Source organism: Crocodylus siamensis, chromosome 2 (assembly GCF_052110815.1).
Source record: "Crocodylus siamensis isolate JL-2025a chromosome 2, ASM5211081v1, whole genome shotgun sequence".
NCBI classification, from domain to species: Eukaryota; Metazoa; Chordata; order Crocodylia; family Crocodylidae; genus Crocodylus; species Crocodylus siamensis.
This window is the reverse complement of record NC_143396.1, coordinates 287,432,695-287,447,290: the sequence shown is the minus strand read 5'-3', so window position 1 is coordinate 287,447,290 and position 14,596 is coordinate 287,432,695. Positions and strand designations below refer to the sequence as shown.

The 14,596-nt window shown below is 46.6% G+C and overlaps 1 long non-coding RNA gene across 2 annotated transcripts; it reads right to left on the bottom strand.

Annotated features, from left to right (window-relative positions):
• Positions 1-8,046: 8,046 nt before the first annotated feature.
• On the bottom strand, positions 8,047-13,940 carry LOC149872355 (uncharacterized). Of its 2 annotated transcripts, none has more exons than XR_016440619.1 (3): positions 13,845-13,940; positions 13,023-13,164; positions 8,047-8,867 (listed from the first exon to the last, which is right to left on the bottom strand). It is a non-coding gene; the product is annotated as an uncharacterized LOC149872355 (long non-coding RNA). The 2 variants fall into 2 exon arrangements; XR_016440618.1 differs by lacking the exon at positions 13,845-13,940 and adding an exon at positions 13,671-13,812.
• Between the last annotated feature and the right edge of the window lie 656 nt (positions 13,941-14,596).

Genomic DNA, 14,596 nt, shown 5'->3' with positions numbered 1-14,596 from the left:
AAGCATATGGCCCCATAATGCCATGCGGCAAACAAACCGAGAGGTGGCAGAGGAGAAGGAGTTTGCCTGGAGAGTGATTTTCTGTGGGATGCGATTCAAATGAACGGGAGATGAAGATATATCTGGCACAGCCATGCGGAGCTAAACACCAAATTTCCTGGCTACACCTAGTCTTGTTGTTCATTTATGAAGCATTTAATTTGCTCCGTCTCTTTTTAAAGAGCGCTGGCCGCGGTTGCACGGTACTCTGCTAATACAAAAATGAAACTGCTTCTTGGCTTATAATTATGGACTGACCTTACGGGATAAGTGTTTAGTGGAGCCATGTGAATATACCCACTTGCATGCCAATAATATTAATAGAAGTCGCGGCAATTCATCGCTGCGCACCAGACACTTGTCTCATCTCCATATTCTGGGGATACCGAGGGGCTCTGTGCATTTGAACCTCCGCAGTCCACACCGGGCAGCTGAGATTTGGGGTCCTTGGCTCTTACAGCACCAGAAAAAAATGAAGTTTCAGCACCACAGCTGCCCTCACAGCTGGCACTTAGCGACATGCAGTCTCCTCGGTTGTTTGCAAGGATCATAACCACAGTTGATAATCTCCTGGTGTGGACTAAAGACCTGGAGTTTTTCAGCCAGGCCTCAGTGATGCTCCAGCCACCCGCACTGCAGAACAGAGATTCTCCACCGGCGTGCCACGAGAATAGCCTTGCGTTGTCACTAGTGGTAGGGAGTGATTTATTCGTCCAAAGCTGCCTGTCCACAGACATAGTCCTTCTAGCGTGTTAAGCCATCGGTTCCCAAACTGACAGATTGCGCACCACCAATTTAAAATGATATAATCTTAGGTACCACCGGCAAATTTTTGTCAAATTAAGTAATTATAATCAATCTGTTAACACGTACCACTCATGGGTGACTGGTACCTCCTGAGTCTGGGGAGGGGGCACGAGATCACGGGGGGAGCTCCCCCAGCGGCTGATTGCAGACCCAGCGGTGAAACCGGAAGTGCATTTCCAGTGGCGCTTCCAGTTTTGCAGCTGGCGCTTCCGGAGGGGTTGCACGGCTGATCTCAGGGGTTGCATGTGCACCCACGTGCACCCCCTATGCATCACCAATGAATGGTACCACTGATGGGTTGTCTGTGTACCACGGGTAGTACGTGTACCACAGATTGGGGACCACTGTGTTCAGCTATCTCAGGTGTCTTTTAAGCTTTGATCTTGACAACGGTGAAGGAAAGGGATTCCTTCACTCACTCGTGTCTCTAAAAAACTACTAACTGTGCCTGTGTATAGCTGTGGGATGGTATGTATGCAACATTAGCATTGTTGGATGTGCCAACATGATTCACCAGATGAACCCAGAGATTTCATATAGGGATCCAGAGCGCTTGGTGCAGTTATGGGCCTAGTCCTTTGTAACAGAAGAATTGCTCGATTGTTTTTTGACTATGGAAAAACAGAGAGAGAATGAAAGCTGAGAGCCAAGGGGTGCCTTGAGACTAATGAGACTGGGAACCACTGCTCCAGAAGATACAGGAATGGGACTAAATACTTCCTCGGGGCCGTGACTCTCATATTCAGACAAAACAGGGCTGGATTTGGTCGGACATTTATCCACTGGGGGTGAAGGAACTTTTCAAGAGTGAAGGAGGCTATGGGCAGGTGCCTACACATCCAGGTAGAGATGGACACATACAGACAGGGAGTGTATTTACTTTAACAGAATTTTCCCCTTTCCCTTCTCTGCTCCTTTCATATCTCCCTTCTGTGTTTATAATCCCCCCCTTCACTCCACATTTGCACTGTTCTCTTTTTTAGCTCATTAGCTCCTTCTCCCTGCTTCTTTCCCCCTCCACTAAACCGAGCACAAATCCAACCACCATCCATTTGAACCCCATAACCTTTCAGTTGTCAGGGCAGAGGTGCAGCAAAATACGCAGCAACACGTACAACACCAGCACTTCATCTGGTAGTAATGTTCAAATGCTTAGGGTGGGATTTTCCAAAGTGCTCGGCACTGGACCAACTCTGATCCTCAAAGGAGCTTTGGAAAAATCCCACCTGTGGTGCTTTAAGCCCCTGAATTCAGGTTCAGCAATAATGCCCTAGAGCGGCTTTTCTCAACCCATGGGTCAGGACCCGAAAGCCGGTCACAAGAATATATGAAAGGGTCGCAAACAAGCTTTAAAAATGGATGAACGCATTTTAAAATGGGTTCTCCATTCAAGAAGAAAAGCGTGAGAAATGGTGGCTTTTTCCTTCCAGGCTGGCAGAGTTTCAGGTTGCAAGGGGCTGCTTGGGACCTCCCCTGCCCCACATGCACCCCCCTGCCCCACACACTGGGGGCTGGGGCAGGGGCAGTGGGTCAGGACTGGCCATCGATGCTTACAAATGGGTCCTGGTACAAAAAAGGTTGAGGACCACTGCCCTAGAGGACACTCTGCTGCCCTGAAAGCACAATCTGTAGTAATAAGAGCCAGTTGCAGGGTCTTATTTATGAGAATTATGAACAGGTTCATAAGTCATACACTCTACCAGTCTCTACTCAAGTAGAAAATAGACCTGGAATAGCAGAGGTGTTTTGCACAGAGCTGTTATATCTTAGATATATGCACTTGTAGGCAGTTAAATCTGTGCTCTCATCAAAATCACCAATTTTTAGGTAAATTAGGAGGAAAGAACAGCATTTCCCTATTCAGTTTCAATAAGGATTATTTGATCAGAGCCATCAAGCCACCAATCATACCGCACTAGGTAGGTTTGATGTTCATAATACATATTAATAATTTTTTCCTTATTTGTAGGAACATAGCACACCTAGGAAGAAAACTGCCCCCCAGAAGCTTACAGTCTAACTAGATGAGCCAGACAAGCAGTGACACATCAAGGTGCAGACTCTATTCCTGTACTCCAACCTTTTGCTATTTTATACTATTAGAACCAATGACATAGGGCAGTAGAGCTCAGAGAAGGGAAGCAGCTTTCCCCAGGGCGTGTCTGTATGTTCATTAATGCACCTTCGTTACTGCACATTTAGTTTGGTTCTCACTCAATGAAGTAATAACTAAATGCGCAGTAACTAGAGCTACTGTGCAGCAGCACCAGTGCACGGTTATTTTGTGATGCTTATTGTGCATTAGCCTAATAACAATGCGCCGTAGGCTGTTGGCACAGTATTTAACCACCACGCTCCTGCGCAGTGTTATTAGGCTAATGTGCAGCAAGCGTCTCATGTAGACGTGTCCAGTGGCGCACAGGTCATCTCACAGAGCTGCGCCGAGGTCAAATCTGAGCTCTCAAGTGCCAGCCCAGGGCTTTATCCACCCTGGCTTTGCCCAGGTTGCTTCACAGGCCCCAGTTCACCCCCACGTGCGTGTGGGTCTCATTAACTCCTTCCCAATAGAAGTCACAAGTAGAACTTGGCCCAGGCGAGCAGGATTTATGGACTGAAAATGCCACATACGTTGCTTTTGATTCAGCAAGGGGGGAAAAAAAAGCCTGAAAAAAGCCCATGAAAGTAAATGAATCAAGCCTGCCTGTTTTTTTCATTCTGCAAGCAAGAAAGATATACACAAACATCAAAAACTCAGGTGACCAAGTACAGCAAACTCCTCCTAAATCTGCTCAAAAGCTGTACAGAAGTGGCTGGAGCACAAGTTATACCTGCCCCCAGACCGAGACATAAATTACACCCTTTTCTTTTGTGGGGGACTCGGGAAGTACATTTTTTCTTTTCCCCGAACAGCCTCCAGGCCCTTCGGCTACGAGTTAATCCAATGAGGGTGCCATGGAATATGGGGCTTTGAACACAGGGCAGAATAAGTTACACAATGGTTTATTCCCTTCAGGAAAACCCAGGGCTTTGATTACGGTGCATTCCTAATATATGTATTTTTTTAAATTTATGGGGGGGGAACTATAAAGAGCTCAACCCCATAAGCCCTCGCTGCTAATATGCTGTCTAGACGGCTCAGAATACGAGTTCTCTTTGCTTTTCACGTACCGCAAATTAAACTCTTGACCTCACCCCCTGCCTCTGCCCACCTCGGAAGCCTGGTCGCTTTTCGGGTGTTGGATAGTCAAAGTGCTGGTCCCCCCCCACTGCATCGCTGCTGAAGGCACAAAAGCCGGCATGCTTCAAGCCTTGTCTATATTATGCCACTGAATACAGCCTAACATAAAAGGCTAGAAAATGCTGTCAGCCTTGGTGCGGCATCAGACACCGTGCACCCTCCCGGGCCGGGTGAAATGGATACGCACCGCAGAACTGACAGCAGACAATTCCAGTGGGGTGTGTGTAACCCCAGCAGGTATTTGCTGGCTGGGGGCTCGAGATTTTTTCTGATGGAGACATACTCACATCGGGGCATTGCTAACACATGCCTTTGATTTCTGTTTACGGCCCCAGGTTGAGTGATCTATCTTGTTGGCACCAACTCGACTATTTTTAAATGATGTAGCAGCTGGCTCAACACATAGTTCAAAGATTTATGCCTGTGTCGCAAAGAGCTGCTGACTGGCCTAGTTTCTACAGCTTATCCTGTACACAGATAGAGTCTTCAGACTTCCCCCCAGGTCTAACCATAGCATAGACTTTAAGAGCCGCGCTCAACAGCGTAGGGGCTAAAGACGTTACTCTTACCGCAAGCATCTGCAGTAGAAGAGATAATCCTCAAGATCTCTTTATGGACACAGAGCGGAGGAAGGAAACCACATCTGGAATTTAGGATAGGCCCCTGTTATTAAAATGATTATAAAAATAATAAATGGAAATGTTGTTACCTCCCCAGTTACAGAAGCAGATCCACAGAGAGGAGAGCGTGGGTGTATACAGAGCTGCACACATTTAGCAAAGCAGTAACCAGCACGCTTTCCAATACCATGCAGGAGCGGACAAGAGTTTCTGAAGCACGTCATGGAGCATCTGTGTCTTATGCAGAATTACAGGAGATTGCATCCATGTTCTTACACGAGATACAGCTAGCATCTAATTAACACTGGTGCACACGAAGAAATTTAGAATTATGTTTGACTTAGTTTGTCTCCCCATTCCCTTCTACTCTGAACTATGCTGGGGGCTTAACTTTCAGTCAAATAGAAGCAAATTTTCTTTATGATTGCACAGGTTTGAAGATCCAGCTGCCTGTAACTTCATATATTTTACTAATAACCGTAAAAATATCCGTGTTTCACGGCATTTTTAGAGAAAGGACTTTCACTATGCAATCCACATTGAAAATGTATATGAATTAGAAACTGCTTGTGTCCAGATGTATATATTTTTTTTCTAATAACACACAGGATAGGGCTGGAAGGGACCACAGGAGTTCATGTAGTCCATACACCTATTCAGGGCAGGATCATTCCTGATTAAAGCCTCCCAGTAAAGTGTCAGTCTAATCTGCATTTAAAGGTTGCATCCAGAAGAGCACGCACATTTTGTTTCCCATGGACAAGTAGCAGTGGCATACCTTGTGCTGCTACTTGTCTTTGGGGAATATCTGTGCCATGGACGCTCTGGCACATGGCAGGTTACCCCGGGTGGGGTAGGGGAGGCTGGGGCCAGCAACCGTACTGGCCCCAGTAGCCTTACCTGGGGGCCAGGGAAGCTGGAGCTGCAAGCCTGGCCGGCAGTCGGAGCATGGCCCTGTGGCCCCATAAAAGAGTCTATCACCATCCTTTTTCTAATCACCCTCCAGGTATTTGAAGACTTGTCAAGTTTCCTCTCAGTCATCTCTACTTCAGACTAAATAATCCAAGTTCCTTCAGCCTTTCCTTATAAGTCCTGTTTGCTAGATCTCTAGTTATTTTTGTCATTCCCTGCTAGACCCCTTTCCAATCAGTCTACATCATTCTGGATTTGTGCCTGCAATTATTCCATCCCTGAGGCAGGACATATCTGTGCCAAATTTCACCCAACTGACCGTGGATCATGTTTCCAGTCTATTCGGGTCATTCTGGATCCTAGCCCTGCCCTCCAGGGTGTCTGCAACTCTACCCAACTTGGTGTCATCCACACATTTGCTAAGTGTGTACTCGATCCCATCATCAAAATCATTAATTAAGTTATTAAACAGTACTGGATCCAGGACAGACCCCAAGGGAACCCAACTTGATACCTCCCTCCCAACTAGACATTGAGCCATTAATGACTACTTGCTGAGCATGACGATCCAACCAGTTGTGTATCCACCTCACAATACTTTCATCTAGGCTGGATTCCCTTAGCTTGTTAATGAGAATGTCATGGGAGACACTATCAAAAGCCTTGCTGAAGTCAAGGTCCATCCCATCCATTGCTCTTCCCCCATCCACAGAGCCTGCTCCCTTCTCTAGGCTCTCCCCCAAGAGATCGGCTCCTGCTCCCTCAGAGGGCATACGCATTAACACAAGTGCCTACATCATGTTTCTGAGCTCTGGGCATGAAGGATAAGAATCAGTCACTTCAGTACAGCCTAGCTATTAATCCAGGTAAGTTTTCCCTTCCTCGCTAAATATCCAAATAGGAGGGTAAGCTTCATTACTTCAGGGGGTAGGTTTTTGATACCTATAGAGCCCTTGACAACACCAGCCAGGTAAATCGATCCACAATTCTTCCTCTCCCTTTGCCAGGGTCCTGTACAGACATCCTGCAGCCGAGTTAAAAAACAAAAAGACTTCAACTTTCTTTCCTGTCTCCAGGACAATCTAGACATCTCTATTTCCCTTTCCCCACTTATAGAGGCTATGAACAGCTATGAACTCCAGCCCGGAGAAGCTTAACAAACCCCAGCTGTCAGCTCCTTACTCTACTTCCAGCAGCTCAGGTGGCCTTTAAAGGCAGGCTCCTCATTTCTGCCTCAAGGAGCAGTTTAAAACTCTTCCTAGCTAGCATAAGGCAGGGCAGGTGGCACCTTGGAGACTAACTGGTTCAGAGAGTCATAAACTTTTGCAGGCAACAGCCTAGGTCATGAGATGCTAGGAATAGATGTGCAGAGGGCAAGGGTACTAAGAGGAAGGATATTTAAGTACAAAGGATAGGGGAGCGGGGCAGGAGGCAGATCCATCACCTCTGCTGGCTTGTAATGAGGGTGGTGCGTATTTCCACCTTTGCTCTGCTGAAGCTGTATTTCTCAAACTGGCTGGTTTCTCACCAGGTGGAAGTAGGGCTAAGGGTTATCCGACAATGCTTGGAAAGGACCAGAGAATAACTCATTAGGAGCTATGTTAAATGTGCGTCAGCTATAAGTCTCTCTTTCACTTCATTAAAGTCCTGTTCCAAAGGCTAGTTAAGCTCAGGTACTGATGTGGGCACCCTCACTATCGCATCTGAACGCCTCGCAAGCCTGTATCAAAAATGTTGGCCAACGGCTATAGAAGGCAATGGGGATCTCTGCACCCATTCTGCTTGGCTTTCGATCCAACCCTGAACTTCAGACACTTTTTTCTCCTTCTGCTCTGTCTTGCCCCCTCTCACCCACAAACCTCTCTTTTTCTTACTGCATCTAAGCTACCCGTATCCGAGGTCTGAATTTTACCAGAGAGTCACGGACATTTCAGAATATTTGGAGCTATTTCAAGCCAGGCCTAAATCCTAGAGAAGAATCACATGATCTTTTAGGATCTCTACTGCAGTTTCCAGTTCTTCAGACCTTCATAGTCTCCTCTCCCCGAACGGGCAGAAGTACGAGGCCGCGGGAGTTTTACCTACGCCCGCTCGAAGCTGCGATGCGGAGCCGAGGAGGTAGCTTTACCTAAACACCGAAAGGGAATTTCGTAAAAGAAACGGATATTCCCCATGCACGTTTACTTTCTTGAGCAAATTTATACTTGTCCATCTCCAGAGCTAACGCAGCTTCTGAACCAATATTTATCGATGCAGACTTAGGCGTGAGTTGACTATATATACATGCCATATATAAGTGGTCTTCATGCGGATATTTTTCACAGGTTCAAGTGATTCCCTCAAATTTTATCGAGCTATTCATGTCTGAGCCAGAAACTCTCCGGAGGCTCATTTGCTTGTTTGATAAACCAGAAAAGAACAGCATTTTTATATAAGGATTTTAATACAGGAAACACGAGTCTAGTCGGTATCTTTCCAAGTACATAAGTCTGAGTGGTTTTTGATGTGCAGTGTTGCTTAATGTCTTCTAAAGTACCATTTAAAGAGCTTCACATGAGCAACATCTACCAATCAAAATGCCTCGCCCTTTTATAACATGCTGAATAAATATATATATTTTTAAACTCACATATAATGAAGAAAACAGAAACGAAGCTAGAAGAAAAAGAAAACGAAACCCCCTGACAACACAATACCATTTAGAGGATATATTACAAAATACATTTAAAGGGCCTCTCAGAGTCTGGCTCCATAATGTAAAAGAAATAACATAAAATTGGGCAATTACAGAGATTTCATTAAGGTATGAGTCAGAGCCAGTCTTTCTGATTTGTCTGAGGATAGGCAGAATTTGCTTGAGAAGTGCCAGTCTGCTGGCTAGGCAGTCCAGAAGCTATCGATTTGTGACATGAATGGGGTAATGTGACAAAATAACCCTTGCCCCCAAGAAACGCACTGGAAACGTAGCCGTAAGACAGTGACAGAATAGCACCAAAGGACGGGCTCCCAGGGTGCACTGGATTTGGAAAGCTTGACTAAAGCTGTCATCTAAAGGGGGCTAAGGGTGAATAAGGAAGCTACTCCCAAAACGAATTATTTTAAAATACAGTCTTATTTTTTAAAATATAGAAAAATATCACTTCCTCCATCTACACATCACAAAAAATCAAGGTCGTCGGAAGGGCTGTGTGCAAAAAAGGCACCTTCATACACGTGGTCGAGCTGCCCCTTTATACAGGGTTTCTGGATACCTGTAAGAAAAAACATTCTTGCAATAACTTCCACCCACCCATAATTTCCCTTCTCAGGATATTTCCCAAGCATCCAACATAGATAACTATGGATCTCTATGTGTCCACCTCATTCAACAGCTGGCAGTGTGACAGGCAGAGTACGGAAATGGGACACCCCACAAAATGAGGGAGAACGGGCAGAGTGAATATAGTACGTATTCACCATGGAGAAGTCATCTGTTTTGCTAAAGGACAAGTGTGAGGATTTGTATGCCACTTGGTTGCCATATTATAGCTATCTAGCACAAGACCATGATAGAAAAGCACTACCATTATACTGCAATTTGAAAATATGAGGCTATTAAAAAATGAAGAGAGAGCCTAATATCCCATCCCATCCTCCTTCTGAGAAAAATGTGATGGATAGTAAGTCACTGAAACATGTAGATAGTCACAGCTTGATCCTCTCATGTGTGTTTCTGTTATATTGTACTTCATATACATATTCCTGATACAGTTATGTGGTTTTGTGTGCGTGCGTGTGTGTGTGTGTGCATGCGTGCATGCGTGTGTGTGTGTTCAGGGCTTCACTCAAAAATGCTCTGAATTTTACAGTTTTTCTCCCCTTTATAGATAGGTAGATAGATAGACAGATAGCTAGCTAGCTAACTAGATAGATAGATAGAGGGTGTGTGTGTGTGTGTGTGTGTGTGTGTGTGTGTATATGTGTGTGTATATATATATATATATTCTGCCCCTATACATAGGGGCAGAAAGACCATAATGTTCAGAGCAAGTTTGAGTGAAGCCCTGAATATCTTGACAAAAGAAAGGGCCAGTGCCACGACTTGCCAAGCAGGCATTAAAGACCTGCACAAAGCTTTTGTATTGGAAAAAACAATTGTAACTAGTGTGTTGGTAGTGTCTCAGCAAGAACCCAAAGCAAGGACCCAGTGCTGTCATGTAGTATGGTCTACTAACCAGCATTACGTTAGGCTACAGGAATAGGAGTGTGCACTTGAGACATTCAGGGTTTTGTTCACCAAAAACACAACTGAAAGTCTGCAGGAAGTGGCAGAGTGATAGACTGTAATAGCTTAATTTGTCTAGTTCACAGAGGTACCATGCGTAAGAGTTCACAGGGAACAAATACTGAGCCCTACAGACCTCTATGCTCTGATGCAGAAGGGCATGATGGAAGGGCTGGAAACCGAAGCCAGATGCATTCAAATGATGAATAAGATGCTGAGAGAGACTGATCAACTTTCAGAACGAGGGTTAATCAGTGGTGGATCTTTCATCTCTCAAATTCTTTAAATCACACTAGATATGCTTCAAGAAACCCAGTTTATCCTTTTGTCCAGCACAAGTTAGTGGTCTCCATTCAAGATTTACTAGATATAATCAGATGGCCTGTGATAGATCAGACTAGCAGTGGGTCCCGCTGTAGACCAGCAATGCACATCTGAGTCAGAATGTAGCTACCCTAGCTTATCCACGTATAAAAAACAACAGCATGGATTGAACATGTCTATCCAGATTTGCTAGCATCCAATTAAAATATAAATTCACTGAATGAAAGGGTCTCCTTCCCATTGAAGGTAGCACGTAAGTACAAGACCCACTGAAGTCAACAAAGCTTCCTCACATCATAGAAGGAGACCATCTAGTCAAACCCCTAGCTCAAAGCAGGATCATCCTGGTTTAAACTGTTGAAGACAAGTGCCTGTCCAACCCGCTCTTAAAAACTTCAGTCTATCAAGGTTGTTCTGAACTTTATCCTGCCTGCCAGAGAGGCTGCAGCTCCACCCAGCTTGGGGTCACCTTCAGATTTGCTAATCATGTACTCAGTCCCATCCTCCAAATCATGATGGACCTCTGGGGAACTCCACTTGATACCTGATCTGTTAGACACTGATTCATTGATGACTACTGCTTGAGCACGGTGATCCAACCACTTATATCCACTTGCCAGTATCTTCATCTAGACTGTATTTCCTTGGCTTACTAATGAGAACGTTATGGGTGACTTCTTGAATCAGTCTCAAAGCAAAAGTCCATTAATGACAATGAGAGTCTTCAAAATAGCAGCCGTTTCTTCAGCTTTTCACTTCCTCTTTTTTATTTAGCATCTTTCAGTCTCTACTTTCAACCCTAGTTTGAAGTTGGGAGATAAGAGAGAATGACTTACCCAATCGACATTCATTTAATTACAGTGAAGGTCGGAAGTGCCACTTGTCATTAAAGTTATTCACCACTTCCCACAATGAGACCCTGTCTTCAGATGCATATTACTCTGGAAAATGTTAACCATCTGAGCTGAAAGTTTTCCAGGCCAGGTGTCTGCCTTCTTTGATTTGAACCAGAATGGTTCAGCCATGCCTGGGAAGGAAGTCTGGGAGAAATATGTTGTTTTGTCCTTGTTAAACAATTCTGGTGACCTTTCCTTCGAACCGATCCAGGGCCTCCATGCTTTGAAGCTGGGATTGGAAATATGGCCAGAGGGCTTGAGGGATCCTTTTGTCATGCAGGGCAAAAACTCACCCCAACAGGCTGTAAGCCATTGATGCACAGACCAAGCCAGAAATAGCTCTTCAACCTGTTACTTGCAATGCTTCATATAAAACGTTATAAAAGCTGGGTTTCTCTTTAATAGCTGGGTGGATCTGTCCATAAATAATGCCACCCACAACTAGCAATATCTCTGTAGGGATTCCCCCCTTGCTGAGCATCCCACCGCTCCTACTGCTGGCCAGCCTGCTCCTGCACCTTCCCCACTGGCACCGGCATGCTGCACCCGAGGGCTATAGGGTATCAGAAGGACCTTGCCTGTAGTTGCTGCTCCAAGGCCATTGGGGTAAGAACCAGGGAGTTCCTCTCCTGGGCTCCCAGTGCCTACCCACCCTTCCCATGGCACCTATATAGTTCAGAGGAGGACACTGGCTTGAATGCAGAGGGGACCAAAAGCTTGCCAGAGAGGAGGAGCGAAGGAGAAATGGTCTGTGGTTTTGTGGGAAAGATATGTGGGCATGTTCTGATACAGGCTCTAAATGTGTGTTGGCACAAGGTCAACAACGGAAGTTGCCAGGGTGCCGTCCGCTCAGACATTTCCAAACTATTCAGCTCTACAACCTCATTTCTTTCCCCCACTTCTGCTGCATGTAGCAGACCCGACCAGCCTGGCTCCAGCATGACACGCAGACTCGAACCTCCCAGCAACATCGTTCTGCCATGCCCTCTCCCCCGACTTCATGGATTTCAGAGACCTTGAGGCTGGAAGGGACCTTGGAAGATCATCGAGTCCAGCCCCCTGCAACAGGGGCAGGAAGTCAGCTGGGGTCATAGGATCCCAGCAAGATAGACATCCAAATGTTCCTTGAAAGAGTCCAGATCAGGTGCCTGCACCACTTCTGGGGGAGTCTATTGCAGGCCTTGGGGGCTCGGACAGTAAAGAAGTTTCTCCTTATGTCCAGCCTAAAACGGTCATGGAGGGGTTTATGACTGCTGGTTCTTGGTATCTCTTGGGGCGCTCTGGTGAACAGGTGTTCCCCCAGATCCTGATGCACACCCCGATGTACTTATAGGTGGCCACGAAGTCCCCTCTGAGCCTTGCACTTTTCCAGGCTGAAGAGTCCCGTGGCTCACAGCCTGTCTTCATAACACTTGCTCTCTTACCCTCTGATCATGCGCGTGGCTCTCCTCTGGACTCTCTCAAGCATCTTGACAACCTTCTTGAAGTGTGGAGCCCAGAATTGGATGCGGTACTCCAGCTGCGGCCTCACCGAGGCCGAGTACGGCGGGAGGATGACATCCTGGGGTGCACTTGAGAAGCATCTATGGATGCAAGCCAGCATTTTGTTTGCTTTACCAGCTGCGAGATCGCATTGGTGGCTCATGTTCATCTTGTGGTCAATCATGACCCCCAAGCCTCTTTCAGCCGTGGTGCTAGCGAGCATGGCAGTGCTGAGCCCATAAGCGTGCTGCGAGTTCCCCCCCAAGATGGAGTACCTTGCATTTTTCAGTATTGAACGTCATCAGGTTTGTATCTGCCCATTTACTAAGTTTATCCAAGTCCGCCCGGATCACTCAGGTGCAGGTGAAATCCATGACTTCCCCAGCTGCCCCGGGCAGACATCTCATGACATGATGAGGAAAGGGAATCAATACACTCACCTGAGTACTGCCCCTTCCCTCTCTCTCCTGCCTTCCCCGGTCCCCTCTCCAGCAGTTCCCGGTCCCGCTCAGCCTCCTGTTGGCTTCTTCCTTCGTGTTTGCCCTCAGGGCTCTCTCTCTCTTGCTACAAGTCTCCTTTGCTCTTGGTTAGAAAAATAAAACACTGTCAAACAGTTTCCTTTATTTTCCATGGGTATTCCTTCCCCCGCCTCCTCCCCCACAGCCCCTTTCCAACTGCCCTCCGGCTCTGCTGCCTCTGCTGCTCCGCGTTGCTACTCTCCCCCCCCGCCCGCCTGCTCGCATTTGCTCTTCCCACTCTAGTGTCCGTTGCTTCCTTCTGGCTGGGGCCCTGGTTTCCATTTCCTCGTCCCATACCCCCTTTTCTTACTTTGTCCAGTGCTCTGGGCCTGTCCGCCCCCCTCCCGCCGCCCACATCTCTCTCTTTTGCAGGGTTCGGTTTTCAAATCTCCCCATTCAGCCCTTGTTCTGACCTGCCAACCTGTCCTCCACACCCTTCCCCTGTTTTTCTCCCCTCCCTTCAGTCCTCCATCTGGGTTTCCCACCCCTCTTTGCTTTTCCTCACCTCCCTTTCATTGCATGCAGACCCTCTTCATCTCCCCCCAAACCTCCCTTTTGCTACATCCCCACCCATGGCTCCCTTTGCTGGGGAAGGTCAATAAGAAGTGCCAAAAGACTCTTCTTTGCATGGTGCCCTCTGGCTGTTTTGCTCCTCTGTAGCATGAGACGGTGGCTCGCACTGCGGGAGACTCCATGCAAACCGGCAGTCATCCCTCAGCCACCCAGCATGAACGCAATACATACTCCCAGACCAAAGCCCATCGCCTCGAGCGTGCCCTGGACCCTCCTCTGAACAGGGCTGACAATGCTCGTGCATGGGAATTACACCGTACGGCTGCACATGCTGCCTGGGAATGAGACTGCCTATGGTACAGCCACACATCAGAGTGTGGCAGCTCATAAAAAAAAAAAAAGGAGAGAGAAAGAGAGACCTCTTTGAGTTTAAAGCTGGTCTATTATTTTTCCCCCCTGCTTCAAAAGAAAGACAGGTTTGAGCCTGACTCTGGAGCACCCTCTGCTACAGTATGTGCCATTTACTTTACCAAGGCTGATTAAGTCATGCATTTACAAGTAGGCCCTTCCATCAGAGCTAATTCAAAGCAGATGTGCTGGGTTCCCCAGCCAGGGAGGCATCCGTCTGAAAGCTGCAAAGGTCTCTGTGAGAGCACTGTTTTTACTGCACTTCATAGCTCACCGGGAGGAGGTTAATTGGTGTAAAGTTTGATTTCCAATCAGGATCCCCTTTTCAAGTTGCATATATGCATATGCTTTTTATGGGGTGTTATATTACAAAGTCAAAGCAAGGGCTGAAAGGGGTTGGGGGGAAATCCCCCAAAATGTTTCAGGATCAAAGAAATCCAACCTGTCAAATGCTAAGATGTTTTTATGAGGGACTAGAGCTGACATTTTCTCCAGCAGAAATGCAGAGAGACGCAAAGAGTGGAAAAATATTTAACTAGATTCCATGGTATATTACGAGAAGAAGAAAAACCCTG